Source organism: Arachis ipaensis, chromosome B6, assembly GCF_059453495.1.
Source record: "Arachis ipaensis isolate K30076 ecotype BB chromosome B6, ASM5945349v1, whole genome shotgun sequence".
In the NCBI taxonomy this organism is placed as follows: Eukaryota; Viridiplantae; Streptophyta; class Magnoliopsida; order Fabales; family Fabaceae; genus Arachis; species Arachis ipaensis.
In genome coordinates, this window is record NC_142441.1 from 4,898,267 (window position 1) to 4,910,798 (window position 12,532).

The following is a 12,532-nucleotide window of genomic DNA, read 5'->3' on the forward strand; positions in this document are numbered from 1 at the left end:
AAATACGAACCAGGTCTCCCGTGTCGAGGGAGAGGAAGAAATTAGATGGAAAAGAGCATGTCATTTTTTATTTGATTAAATCGGTAAACTCAGTTTATTGTTTTATGAAATTTTAGTATGTTATTTTATTTCTGGTATAGAAATGAATATTAAAAGGAAAAGGAATCGCATCCTCAATTGAGAAGGAACAATGGAAATTGGTGTGACAATCTCGAAGAACTTAAAGCTATGGTTATTGAGTTTTTCAAGAACCTTTATTCAGAAGAACAATATCAAAATACAGACTTGGTGACTGGCATGACCTACTCCCCTGTTGAAGACAGCATGAAGAAGGATCTAAAAGCTTTTCCCAGCAGAATTGATATTAAGACAACCCTTTTTAATATTAGATCTTTCAAATCCCCGGGGAAAGATGGTTTCCAAGCTTTGTTCTATAAAGAAAATTGGGAGACGGTGAAGGATTCTTTTTGTCAATACATTGAAATCCTTTGGAGAAATCCCTTGGAAATTAAAAACATCAACCAAACCTTGTTGGCCCTCATTCCTAAGAATTCCCACCCTGAGTTCATATCTCAATTTAGACAGATAGCTTTGTGCAATGTCACCTATAAGTGCATCACAAATGTTAGAAACAAGAGACTGAGAGAGTAATCTGAAAAGTGTATTATTGAGTGTGATCAAATGTACAATATATAAGGGGTATTTATAGGTGCTAAATGAATCAGAGTAATAAAGTCATAGAATCTTACAATTAATATACAGATATACTATATAAATATAGACGATACTAATTGATTCTAATGATTCTCTAACATCCCCCCTCAAACTCAAGTGGGAGCTAAGGATACCAACTTGAATTTTGATAACAAAGTCTGGAAACGAATCGGGTGATGAGCTTTCGTAAAGATATCAGCAGTCTGATCTAGTGTTCCAATAGCAATGAGATGAACAGCATCAATAAGGATACGTTGCCGAACAAAGTAACAATCAATCTCAATGTGTATGGTGCGTTCATGAAACACATCATTATGGGCGATCTGAATAGCACTGCGGTTATCACAAAAAACATCAGTAGGGGACGACTGAAGAGCACCTAGATCTTCGAAAAGCCAACGAACCGAGATAACTTCAACAGTGGTGTCAGCGAGAGCACGGTACTCAGCTTCTGTGCTTGAGCGAGCAGTGAACGTTTGCTTTTTAGCACGCCAAGAAATGAGAGCGTCGCCAAAAAAAACAGTAACCAGTAGTAGAACGACGATCAGTGGGATCACCAGCCCAATCAGCATCGGAGTAAGCTTGAAGAGACAAAGAGGAGTGGGCAGAAAAATAAAGGCCATGAAATAGAGTGCCTTTGATGTAGCGAAGAATGCAAAGAACTGCCGCATAGTGAGTAGTACGAGGAGCTGACAAGAACTGGCTAAGTACATGAACCGGATAGGCGATGTCTGGTCGGGTGACAGTCAAGTAGACGAGACCGCCAACTAACTGCGATAGAGAGTCGGATTATCCAAAATAGTGCCATCCATAGGGGTAAATCGAACATTAGGCTCAAGAGGAGTAGACTCAGTGCGACTATCTGTAATCCCAGCGCGAGCAAAAAGATCTGAAGCATACTTAGCCTGAGAGAGATAGATGCCATCATCGGTGGAGATGACCTCGAGACCAAGAAAATAGCTGAGAGAACCAAGATCTTTCATCTCAAAGGTACGGTGAAGTGAGGCCTTGAGATTAGAGATACCATCAACATCATCCCCAGTAATGATCATGTCATCAACATACAAAAGTAGAAGAACAACTCCATGTTGCTTGTACGAATGAAGAGGGCATTCTCATGAGGGCTAGAAGTAAAACCAAGACTGCATATGGTAGTGCTGAACTTGTCAAACCATTCACGAGGAGCTTGCTTAAGTCCATAAAATGCCTTGCGAAGGAGACAAACCTTATTAGAAGGACAAGGATATCTTGGAGGTGGTTTCATATAGACTTTCTTTTTTAAATCCCCACTAAGAAACACATTCTTCACATCCATCTGACTGAGAGACCATTTTTTAACCGCGGCAATGGCAAGAAGAGCTCTAACAGATGTAAGACGAGTGACAGGAGCAAAAGTCTCTTCATAATCAATACCATACTCTTGCGTACAACCTTGAGCAACCAAGCGGGCCTTATAACGGTCAATAGAGCCATTAGAGCGAGTCTTGATCTTGTATACCCATCTACTGCCAACAACTTCCTGATCAGGGAGGATCAACCAAATCCCAAGTGTGTGCCTTTTCAAGTGCCTATATTTCCTCCTGCATTGCTTGTTGCCAATTCGGGTTTGAGGAGGCTTCTCTGAATGACTTAGGTTCATTTTGATGAAGGATAGTAGAAAAGAAGTGGTAATCAAGAAGATGAGGAGGTGGATTCCTTACCCTAGAAGAACGAGCGGGAGGAGGAGGTATGGCGGTAGGAGCAGGATCATCGTCCGGTCTGGAATCATTGGGAGATGGAGAAGGCAGAAGAACAGGAGGCTGTGGAGGGTCACTCGAGATAGAATCTGTAAAATCATCACTAGGAAAAAGATCAACATTGGGATTAATAAACAGCGGTGACTGAGTAGTAGGAATGGACTTAAAGGACGAGAACCGAGAAAACATGTGGTGCATGCAACAGTAAAAGTGTAAACCTGCAGTCGCTACTAGTTACCTATCTCCAATGGTGGTTAAGTTGTTTAATAACTTCAACTAACATAGAATAGAATTACGAGATGTCTTTATTCATCATCTCAATGTATATTCAGTTTTGATGAATTCTGCAACCTAGCAAATAACTTCGATCTTTCTGTTCCTCTTGGAATTCTGGCTGCCACTTTTCTTTTCTTTTTTGGGTGCCTGTAGCTGTACTTCGATCATCAAATAAAATGGAGTGCCTACCATCTAAATTTATTCAGATAATCCAAAATATTTCATTATCAATGATAACTATTTATGCAAATATGTGATTCAACAACGCAATCTAATAATAAACTTCTCATATATGTATGTCCTTCCTTGAGATCATAACTTCATGTCCTATTTAATTAGAAAATTTCAACAAAGACAAACAGGTAAATCGAATGTATTATATTACAAATATGATATAGAGAAAGTACCTCAATTATTACAGTCAGAAAGCAACAAATAAAAATTGAAAAAATCATCCATCGTGAAAGACAGTCCAAAACCAAACAAGAACATTATATATTATGGAAAGTAGTTTTATAAGTAGTGACGATTCATATTAGGGTATGTTTTCTACCTTATATTATTATTGAGGTGTAGGTTTTTTTTAACTCTATGTAAAGTAAATAATTTAACCATACTATTTTTTATCCAAAATTTTGTTTTTGACTAATATTTTATAAATTAGTGTTTACAGTTTACTAACTTAAAATATAAATAAAAATAATTCACTTTTTTTGTAACTATTAGAATGTATATATATTTTTTGTATCTAAATTATTTAATTTTGTTATTAATAAAGTTCTAAGTCATCTTATTCTTATTTTTATGCTCGAGATTTTATGAATTGAAAAATTTTAAGATAGAACATCGATAAATAATGACAATGAGGAAAAGTTTTTCCAAGAATATATTTTACTATGAGGAGAGGAAAGTAACAGATGCACAAATCCAAAGCAGTAATGCACACTGATAATAGCATCATTGCGGATTCATTCTATAACATACAAACAAAAGAAGCTATCTCCTCTGTTCTTCACAACTTTTCTTTTCTTCTTGTTTTTTGATCTTTCTAATTTCAGCACTGTCAATAGGCCAAAAAAGGAAAAACATATATAGCAGCACATTTAAATGTGTAAAATCGACTTATCAAATTATGCGTAAGCTTATCACCATTAACTTTATAAATTACAAGTGATCATCAAATAAAATGGAGTGAACACCAAATTTATTCATTAATTTCATAATTTTTAAATACTAATCCTAACTATTTACCCAAATATATGCTTCAACAAGCTAATTGATTTCTCATATATGTATGTGCCTCATTGAGATTGTAGAGAAATTCAACCGAGACAAGAAGTTAAATAAAATTTATTGAATTACAATCTGATAGAGAAAGTACCACAATTATTATGAAAGCAACAAACTGACGCTGTTAATCATCAAAGACACAGTCCAAAATGAAACAAGAACATCATACATTATGCACACTGGAAAAATGAAAGATACTTCATAAACATCAGTCGTGGTCTCGTGGTTGTCATAACAATCCTCTCCAACTAGAGATCAATCCACCATCTCCGGCTATTGGAAGATTTGAATATGCTTGATATGGGATATTTGGTGCCAATATTCTCCAACATGTGGCCGGTACTTTTTGTACAATTTACGGCAACCTTCGATACGCAAAACTTCAAGGGCTTTAAGATGGTGGATGCCTTCAGGGAGAGACAACAACCTTGGACAACCCCAGATATGAAGAAATTTCAAAGAAGTCATATTTAACAGCCATTCAGGAAGCTCCTTTAGCTCGTAGCACCTTAAAAACACCAAAGTTTGTAATGTGTTTGCATATCCGTGGAGAGAACGAGGGAAGTTCACCATCATGCAAAAGAAAAGTTTCTTCAACCTCAAGGCAGAGTTCATGTCCTCATGTACATCGGACAATTCAAAATTATCACATTCATCGACAATGAATTCCTCTAATTGAGGAAAATGGTGTGTGTCAAGTGGCAAAGATTTCAAATTCTTGCACCTCATAACCCGCAAAAATCGAAGGGAAGGCAACTTTACCCCTACAAACGGGGATTCCAGGTTGTCACAACCATAAATGTCTAGAGATTCAAGGGAACACAAGTTTGCAATATCACTCTCTGGCAAGACAGATTGCTTTGTGGTTATCGACATTCTTTGCAGATTGATCAAGTTTCTTAATTTTTCTGGCAAAGTTTGAAGCTCCACATAGCCACGAAGATTCAACTCTTCCAAATTTTGGAGGTTGCAAATAGAAGCAGGGAGTTTCTTTATTCTTCTGTTATTCCCAAGTGAAAGATATCTTAAATGTTTCAACTTGCTGATTGATCGAGGTAGAATCTCAAATGTGGAATCACCCAGATCCAAAAATCTCAAGTATTTGCAACTTAATACCCATGTAGGGAACAAATCTTCATTATTGGCTCCTATACCTACAATAGTTCTCACACCTAACAAATTTGGTTTGAAGGATTCGAGAAACAAATCAAATTCAATAAAAGACAGATGGAGAACATTTTTTGGAATACTTTGACTATCAGAACTAATTCCTAGGCATTCATCTTTTGCAACATATAGTGCAAGATCATGCACTAAATCATGTATATTAAAGTAATAGGATGTGCCTAAGTCGCTAACATTTTCAAGAAAAGATCTTGAAATCAATTCACTCAAATATCGGTTTACAACATTTTGTGAAGTTTCATTTTTGCTTGATGATCGAAGCAAACCTAGTGCACTCCAAAGTGAAAGAACGTCACCAGTCTGAAATTCAAAATCCTTCGGAAAAAGTGAGAACATAGCAAAACATTTTCTCAAATAGGATGGCATTTGATCATAACTTAATTTTAGTGCAGGTAAGATGTCACCCTTTTTCTGTGGTAAATTCCAAATCTCATCATCTCTCACTGATTCCCAAACATTTATGTCATATTTTGAAAATAGTAAACTTGCCAATGTTCTTATTGCCAAAGGAACTCCTTTACACTTCCTCACAATTTCTTTTCCGATTGTGATTAAATTGGGGTGCTTTTCCTCTTCTCCTTCTTTAAAAGCCCATTTAACGAACAAAGATAAGGAATCTTCCAAAGAAAGGCATTCTAAATCGTGAGAAGGAACAGTACCCATCATAGAAGCAATAGAATGACTACGTGTTGTCACTACAATTTTACTTCCATCACCACCGATTCTGATGAGACTTCTAAGTTCAATCCATTTGGCACGATCTTCACTCCATACATCATCCAAGACAAGCAAGAACTTTTGACCAGTTAGCTTATTTCTAAGAAGATACTGCAATTGTTCAATGTCCATGTCTCTCAGGGTGTGTGTGGTTGGAGGAATTATAAATAATTCTTAGGAATTTTAAGATGGGAATATCATATTCCCATGTTTGGTTCAAAGTTTGAAAAGCTATTCCTAAATAAGTTTGATTCCAGGGAATCAAAATACCATCATTTCAATTCCCACCTTCCCCTTGGGTATCTTTAATTCCCATGGGAATGGAATGTTTGTAACAAAGTAATACTTGAACTACACACACTCTCAAAGTTTGTTGGGCCACCAGAGCATCAGCAGAATTAGCACCACTAACAGTAACAGCATTGATGATTTTAATAATCAATTGCTTGATATCAAAGTCATCAGGCACACACACCCACATTTTCATCGGAAAAGACTCTCTTATCCTTTTGTCGTTGAAGACAAGCTTAGCAAGAGTGATTTTTCCCAAACCTCCAATTCCCACAATGGGAATGACAGAGATATGTTTGGAGTCACCATTGTTGTCAAGACACGGTTCCATCAAGAGCTTTACAATCTTTTCTTTATCATGAGAACGTCCTATGACATCAGACTCAACAACATGGGAGTAAGTCATTTCCCTCTTATGCACAACTCGCCTATCAACATCAATTACTTGAAGCCCAAACTTATCTCTATCAGCCGCGACTCTGTCTAATCTCTTCCTAATATCTTTGATCTGAAGAGCAAGCTTATAACGAAACACAAGTGGATTAGAGCTCGAGAAGAAGTGGCCTACCTTGTCCTTGGGAGTGCCATAGTCTCTGATGACTTGCTTGCGCAGTGTTTCACAGTGAACTTGATCAAGCACGTTCTCAGCATCATAGAAGATGAGTTTGATCTGCTTCAGCCACTCCCGCAGTTCGTGGTTGTGCTCCTGCTTCTGCTCAGCATCCAACAGCACAGCTTTCACATATGAGAGACTGCTTTTCAAGTCTTGGAGATCATCGTAGACACCAACCACCCGAGACGCTTCTTCATATGCAAGAGAAGCAATCTTCGTTGCGAGTGATTCAGCAATGCTGAAGATGAATGATTCAGCCATGATGGTTATCTAAGAAAATATGAGACAGTATGGAGAAGATGAGAATGCAAATATGCAGTGAGAGACTCAGAGTCTTTATAGCAGCCAAGTCAATGAATTATAAGTTTTAAAATCCAAAGTCTTCGCCAAAGATGAATTAATGTCTCACGCGGTCACGCCACGGGTTGGTGGAAGGCATAACGGCATTGGATGCTAATGATGTTTGTTTTTATTTATTTATCTATTTCACTCGTGTTAAAAAGTTAACCAATCACAAATTTTAAGAGACTAATGTAATTGGCGGAAACACTCCATCACATCAAGCTGCCGATGAATTGCTGATAAGTGTGATTTAAGTAGAAAATGTTTATTTTACATAAACAGTGGGGTTTGTATGAGTGTATGACTCAAATCTTAGATCCTTAATTATTTTTTAAATTTTTTTTATAATCTTTATATCAATAATTTTTATTCCTCTTAAAATTTTAGTCATCATCATAAATATTTAAATTTTTCCATTTATGTGATTTTTTTTTCTCATTGGATACAACAGAAATCTAATATACAAACTATGTTTATTATTGTATCGATTCTTTGAGTCTCCGATAATTCCTGCAAATTATTTTACAATTTTGAGAATTAAGGCCCACCACTACCACCACAAGCTAAAATATTATGTAGTTAAAAATGATATGAAATAATTAATTTGAGGCATTGTAACGTAACGCCTTGGGGTGTGTTTGGGAAACCCGTTGGAAGGGAAGAACGTTTAAGTTTCTTGAAAGCTTCAACTTTTGGTTTGGCAAATTTTTTTTCTCTTGAACGCAGAAGTGATTTTGCTGCCAAAACCACGTTTACAATAAGCAACTATTTTTAGCTTCTGCGTTTTCTTAACGCGCTTTTGGCCATAGATACTAACCTTTTATTTACCTTTTACCAACTTTATCCTTCATATATGTTATTGTATTATTTATAAAATTCTTGTTATTTCTATTTATATGAGTTCTATTTTTCTATTATTTATTATTTTTATTTTTTTCAATTGTTTGTTTGACATTATACACTTTTATAATTGTGATTTTTGTATATTATGTTTGTTATTATCTTTTTATAATATAATTTATTGATTCTATTAGATAAAGTAAATTAAATAAAAAATTAACTATAAATAATAATAATAGTAAAAAATTATAACATACTAAAAAAAGAGTACTAAAAATACTAAAAATATATTATATAAAAAGATCATCAAAAACTTTTAAATTTGTTTCAATCACTATAAAGTAAATATTTAATTTTTTTTATTATTTTCAGTACTCTCTTTTATAATTGTAATTCTCATATACTATGTTTTAGTGTAATTTTTATAATATAGATTATGATTCCATTAAAAAAGATAAATTAAATAAAAAATTAATCATAGATAATAATAAAATTATAAACGTTGGCTTCCAAATTAATATTAAGAATAAGATTATTGAGAGTACTAGAATAAGAGTACGATATAAAAAATACTAAAGTAACATTTAATATTTAAAAAATGTAACATATTTGATTATATATATATATATCTAAAATTTATATTTTTTATTTTTATTTAAAAATATATTTTATCTATTTTTATATGTTATTTTTATTTTAGTAAGTAGATATTAATTTTATTATAAAATTAACTAATAAGATCTATTTAAATATCTAAATTAAAATAATAGAATAATATAAAAAAAATTAAGTTGATGTCCATTTTAGTAATTTTTTATCTAGAAGTGATTTTGAATGGTATAAGCCAAACAATATTTATTTTACTATAATCCATTTTGATACAAAAATTACCAAACATAAATCACTTTAACACAAACTTACTTTTGATCAAAATCAAGTTTGCAAAATCAATTCTATGCAAACTCCCGTTTGCAAACTGTAATCCAAACACACACTTAGTTGAGATAATAAGATAAGAAAAATTGTCCAAATGATTTATTTTTTAGGCACATAAGTACTATCTATAGAAGACTACTATTTGTCTAATTAATATTTATTGTAGAAATACTTTTTATCTTATTCAAAAACATATATACACCACTGTTATTTAATTTGGTATTAAGGCATAGTGTGGAATAAATTATGTATGTATGTGTTATGTCACTGTTATAGTTTGAAGGAACATTAAAAATTAGGCAATTGGAGACATAATAATATTATCTTCTACTTGTCCTCTTGGACACGGAAACAACAATAAAAAAATGTTAAAATTATGAGAAAAAAGTAAATGCATTATTGTTGTTGTTGTTGTAATGTAAAATATAAGTAAGGACCTAGAAGAACTTGATGATGTTGCTGACTCCAAAGACTCTGCCAGCATGGTGAACTTGGCAGGTTCAGTTGGCGAGGAAGAAAGGATGAAAGATCATATAAATAAGAAAAATAAATAATTAGAAAAATGACCAAAAATTTAAAAGGAGTATAAATAAATAAATAATGAAAGATATATTTGTATTTTTATTAAAAAATTTAATTTTTTTTAATATTATAAACATTAATTCTTTTTTATTCTTCAGGCCTCAAGCACAAATTTAGCCAACTAAAATCCATTACCATTACTTTCAACTAAATACACAGTTGTTAACATTAATAACCATTAAGATCATATATAGTTAGTTAACCATTAAGAATCAAATGGCAGTTTTGGACTACTATGCTCAGTTTGAGCTTATGTTAACCATCAAAAAATAAAATAAAATGGCAGTTGTTAGTAGTTACCTATCTCCAATGGTAGTGAAGTTGTTCAGAACTAATTAATATAGAAAATAATTAGGGCTGCGTTTGTTTTTGAAGATAGGATAGGATATGATACTAAGACAGAGATAATAGAATAGAGATACTAAAAATTATTTTTTTTGTATTGTATTTGGATACAATGGATAAAACACTAATGTCCTGTATTATGTTTGGATAGACATGGACAAAACTAAGATATTATACGAAATGAATAAAATAGTCATGTAATTCCAAATTTTTTACATCAAATACAAATTAATTTAATAAAAAATAAGAGTATGTAGGAGTACAAAAAATTACAAGAAAAATTGGTCTATAAACCAATAAGATAAAAATGATATTAAATTAACAAAATTAAGCATAAATAAAGTAACATAAAGCAGAAAAGTGAATTAAGTCTCCATTAATACAGCATACCATAAAGAAGAAAATGAACGATAAAAAAGAATAAATTAATTATCCCAGTCAAGTAAGAAATTCAACCAAAAAAGAGAATATCTGAAAAAAACGAAGAACTATGATGTAAAGAAGAAGCTAAAATTAGAAAAAATAAGAAGAGATAATAGTAGAATAATAAAAAATATCTACTGATAGAAAGAAAAAAAATTTTGATAAAAAAATCCGTGTCTACCTTTTTAAATCATGTGTCCATGGTTGTCTTTCGTAAAGGAGTGGATACAAAAATATAAAATAGTATATTAAAAACAATGTGTTTTGTGTCTCTTGCTTCCAAACACGTTTTAAATATTTGTTGCGTCCTGTTTTCAAAAACAAACGCTACCTAAGATTTATTCGTCATCTTAGTGTATTGTTCAGTCGTAGAAAATAACCTATCTACTCTGTTATCCAACTTTTTCTCTTCCGCTTGTTCTTCAACCTTTCTATTCCTCTTGGAATTCTGGCTGCCACTTTTCTTTTCTTTGGTGTCTATGGCTATGTACTTCGTACGCTTTTACCAATCACAAGTAATCATAAAAAAAAATGGAGTGTCATCTAAATTTATTCGGATATTCCATAATATTTAATTATCAATGCTAACTATTTATGTAAATATGTGATTCCATAATGCAAGCTAATAAACTTCTCATATATATGCATGTCTTTTCTTGAGATCATAACTTCATGTCCTATTTAGAAAACTTCGACAAAGACAAACAGCTAAAGCAAATGCATTATATTACAAATGAAGACTCAACTCTAGATATTCAAACCTTGTGTTACTTTCCTCAATAATATTATGACAAGTGGAAGTAGATAAGGTGGATAGCATAACACTGATAAATGATAAATGATACCTCACCAATGCGTGCAAAAGTTGCCGTTTTTTATTCTAGTGCTTTGGATGCTCGGGTCACCCAGATATTACACTTTACAGGTTTCTTATTATTTTATTGTTAATAATAAAATTAGTTCTTGAAAAATAATATTTTTTTAATTTATTTTTAAATTTTTTTAATTAAATTAATCTTTTAAAAGATTATGAATTAATTATATTTATTCTCCAGTCGTTTTATTAATAATTTTTTTTTAAAAATTAATGTTGTAAAATATTAATTGATAATATATATAATATGTCTAATTGGATATTGACAAAATATATTTATAAAAATTTATTAATTTAGTTATTTTCTCCCATTACAAAAACTATATTTCCAATACGATATAATAACTAAATTGATAGATTTTCGTAAACATATTTAGTCAACGGTCTGGTTGAGTATATTATGTATCATGTATACTATCATTATTAATTATTGACAAAAATTGTGAGTTGAGTAAATGAAGGACAGATATAATTAATTCGTAATATTTAAATGATTAATTTTTAGAGTAAAGTATCGTTTTTGTCCCAAACGTTTGGAGTAAGTCATAAAGTTGTTCCTAACATTTCAATCGTCCTATTTAAGTCCCTAACGTTTCAAAATTGGCTAAATGTTGTCCTACCGTTAGGAATCCGTTAACAGAATTGACAGCGGGACAAAATTGAAACGATTTTGAAACGTTAGGGACTTAAATAGAACGAAAACGTTGGGGACAAAAACGATACATAAAAATAAATTTTAATTTGATCCTTTAATAATATCAATTTTTTATTGTACATAATATTCATTTATTTTTAATTACATCTAAGTGAATTACACTTAATCACATTACTTTCATTCTAAATAAATTTTTTTATATTTTTATATTAATTTATAACTTTAAGTGTAAAATTATAAAAAAAATATTTAGAATGGAAGTAATGTGATTAAGTGTAATTTACTTAGGTGTGATTAAAAAATAATTGAATATTATGTACGGTAAAAAAATTGATATTATTGAAAGATAAAACTAAAATTTATTTCTATGTATTATTTTTGTCTCCAAGATTTTTGTCCTATTTAAATCCCTAACATTTCAAAATCGTCACAATTTTGTCCCGCCATCAATTCTATTAACGGATTCCTAATGGCAGGACAACATTGAATCAATTTTAAAATGTTAGGAACTTAAATAGGACAATTGAAACGTTAAGAACAATTTTAAGACTTACTCCAACCGTTAAAGACAAAAACAATACATTAATCTTAATTTAATTAAGAAAAATTTAAAAATATCTTATCTTTCAGATATTAATTTGAGTATTATCCTTTACTGTTCATATTAGATGAGTTTGCCATGTAGACGAAAGGTTGTGTCGTCTCTGCTTTTC

At 31.8% G+C, this 12,532-nt stretch overlaps 1 pseudogene; it reads right to left on the reverse strand.

The window, feature by feature from the left end:
* Positions 1–4,061: 4,061 nt before the first annotated feature.
* LOC107645475 (disease resistance protein RGA2-like) lies at positions 4,062–7,142 on the reverse strand (annotated as a pseudogene).
* Positions 7,143–12,532: the final 5,390 nt, after the last annotated feature.